The sequence below is a fragment of the Bos mutus genome, chromosome 26 (genome assembly GCF_027580195.1).
Source record: "Bos mutus isolate GX-2022 chromosome 26, NWIPB_WYAK_1.1, whole genome shotgun sequence".
Lineage (NCBI taxonomy): Eukaryota > Metazoa > Chordata > Mammalia > Artiodactyla > Bovidae > Bos > Bos mutus.
The window spans coordinates 45,601,835-45,605,010 of NC_091642.1; the positions used below are offsets into that span (position 1 = coordinate 45,601,835).

The 3,176-nt window shown below is 43.8% G+C and overlaps 1 pseudogene; it reads left to right on the forward strand.

The window, feature by feature from the left end:
* Positions 1-1,085: 1,085 nt before the first annotated feature.
* Positions 1,086-2,745, forward strand: LOC138985852 (hydroxyacyl-coenzyme A dehydrogenase, mitochondrial pseudogene; annotated as a pseudogene).
* Positions 2,746-3,176: the final 431 nt, after the last annotated feature.

The following is a 3,176-nucleotide window of genomic DNA, read 5'->3' on the forward strand; positions in this document are numbered from 1 at the left end:
TTCAGGAATGATTTCTCTGTAGCAGACAGTGCTGTTTAATAGCATTTTACCCCTAGTAGAATGTCTTTGAAAAGTAGAGGCAATCCTCTTAAACCCTGCCACTGCTTCATCAACTAATTTTATGTAATATTTTAAATCCTTTGTTGTTGTTTCAACAGTATTCACAGCATCTTTACCAGAATAAGATTCCATCTCAAGAGACCAGTTTCTTTGTTCATCCATAACAAGCAGCTCCTCATCCCTTAAAGTTTTAGGATGAGATTTCAGCAAATCGGTCACATATTCATGCTTCACTTCTACTTCTGATTCTTTTGTTAATTTCCACCACATCTGCAGTTACTTCCTCTATTAGAGTCATCCATGAGTGTCAGATCAGGTTCTTCTAAACCCCTCTTAACATTAGTAGTTTGACTTCTTCCATAAATCATGGGTGTTCTTCATGGCATGTGGAATGGGAAATTCTTTCCACAAGGTTTTCAATTTACTTTGTTCAGACCCATCAGAGAAATCACTATCGATGGCAACAATAGTTTTACAGTGCCCTTCTTAAATAATAGACTGAAAAATGGAAACTACTTGATCTGTGGGCTACACAATGGATGCTGTTTTATCAGGCATGAAAACAATAGTAATCTTGTTGTACACTTCCATCAGAACTTGGGTGAACAGGTGTATTGTCAGCAAACAGTAATATTTTGAAAGGGGTTTCTTTTCCTGAGCAGTGATTCTAAACGGGCTTGAAATTTTCAGTAAGTCATATTGTCAACAGATGGGTTGTCACCAAGGCTTAGTTGTTCCATTGACACATGATAGGCAGAGTAAATTAGCGTAATTATTAAGGGCCCTAGGATTTTCCAAATGACAAATGAGCATTGATTTCAGCTAAATGTCACCAGCTGTATTAGTCTATAATTAGAGAATTAGTCTGTCCTTTGAAACTTTGAAGCCAGGCATTGACTTCTTTCTAGCTATGAAAGTCTTGGGTGGCTGGGCGCCTGGGCCCCCGCCCCCTGACATCGGGTCGCTGCTGTTTCTTGGGCTCCGTGCAGGTTGCTACTTAGCCAGGTCTTGTGCCTGTAGCTGCTTTCGCCATCTGCTCCATGGCTTTCGTAACCAGGCAGTTCGTGCGCTCCATGTCCTCCTCCTCCAGCGCCTCGGCCTCGGCGAAAAAAATCCTCGTCAAGCACGTGACGGTCATTGGCGGTGGGCTGACGGGCGCCGGCATTGCCCAGGTTGCTGCAGCAACTGGCCACACAGTAGTGTTGGTGGACCAAACAGAGGACATCCTGGAAAAATCTAGAAAGGGAATTGAGGAAAGTCTTCGGAAAGTGGCCAAGAAGAAGTTTGCAGAAAACCCCAAGGGCGCTGATGAGTTTGTGGCGAAGACCCTGAGCAGCATATCGACCAGCACGGATGCAGCATCTGTGGTCCACAGCACAGACTTGGTGGTGGAGGCCATCGTAGAGAATCTGCAGATGAAGAACGAGCTGTTCAAGAGGCTGGACAAGTTTGCCGCCGAACACACAATCTTTGCCAGCAACACTTCCTCTTTGCAGATCACAAGCCTAGCCAATTCCACCACCAGACAGGACTGATTCGCCGGGCTCCATTTCTTCAACCCAGTGCCTTTGATGAAGCTTGTGGAGGTCATTAAAACACCAATGACCAGCCAGAAGACATTTGAATCTCTGCTAGACTTCAGCAGAGCCCTGGGGAAGCATCCTGTTGCTTGCAAGGACACGCCTGGGTTTATCGTGAACCGTCTTCTGGTGCCGTACCTCATGGAAGTGGTCAGGCTGTGTGAGCGAGGTGAAGCATCCAAGGAGGACATCGACACGGCGATGAAGCTGGGCGCCGGCTACCCCATGGGTCCGTTTGAGCTTCTCGATTATGTTGGGCTGGATACTACGAAGTTCATCCTAGATGGTTGGCATGAAATGGACTCAAAGAACCCCCTGTTTCAGCCCTGCCCATCCCTGAATAAGCTGGTAGCAGAGAAAAAGTTTGGCAAGAAATCTGGAGAAGGATTTTACAAATACAAGTGAGCAGCTTCCCTGGCTCAAGGACGAAGCCCCGTAAGCACATACCAGCAGCTCCCCAAGTGCCCGCGGGAATGGTCTTTGGTCAGATGTTCCCTCCCACAGCACGATCTGTTCGATGTACGTTTTGATTGTAATCTATCTGAATTAATCATTTACAAGAGTTAGAGTAATGGCAGATTCCTCCACTGAAAAGCTAATTTCCTTTCCCTTTTTCAGTCTGTTCATTTCTATGTATCTTCTAAAAAGTTTTACACCCTTGGTGCCTTGGAGCAGACATTTCTTTTGAACCTGTTGTTTTCATGAAGAGTTGCCAGAACCTGAATTCCTTTACTTATAGCGAGAGCATCCTGTGTCCATTGTTAGCGCACGGGAAAGTCTCCAGCCACTGACACTGTGTTGTGTCTGTGGAGGCTGCGAGGCAGCACCTGCCTCTTGCCTTTACCGGGTTATCTCCTGCCTGCAGCCTCAAGCCTTACCCTCCTTTGGGCATGACGTCAGGTATCATGTCTTGATTCAACTTATCATTGAGATGTTGCTGCTGGATTAGTGGGAAGATCTCCAAGTGCAGGAAGATGTTTTGTTCAAATCCGAAATCTGAATGATTATTGTCTCTCTCTCTCTCTTTTTTTTTTTCCCATAAGAAATCATTGCTGCAAATTGACTCTAATAAAATGCAGTTTTTTTAATCTGTGAAAATTTGAATTGAAATAAACATGTATAATTTAAAATCAAAAAAAAAAAAGAAAAAAAAAAGAAAGTCTTGGGTGGAATCTTCTTCCAAAATAAAGCTGTTTCATCTGAATTGAAAATCTGTTGCTTATTGAGGCCACCTTCATTAATTTTCTTTGCTAGATCTTCTGGATAACTTTCTGCAGCTTCTATATCCACCCTTGCTGCTTCATTTTACACATTTATGTTATGGAGATAGCTTCTTTCCTTGCACTTCATAAACCAACCTCTTCTAGCTTTACCTCTTCTGTGGCTTCCTTACCTTGCTCAGTCTTCATGGAATTGAATAGAGTTAGGGCCTTGCTCTGGATTAGGTTTTGGCTTAAGGGAATATTGAGGCTGAATTGATCTATTATCAAGGTCACTAACCCTTTCTCCACATCAGCAATAATTCTCTTTTGCTTT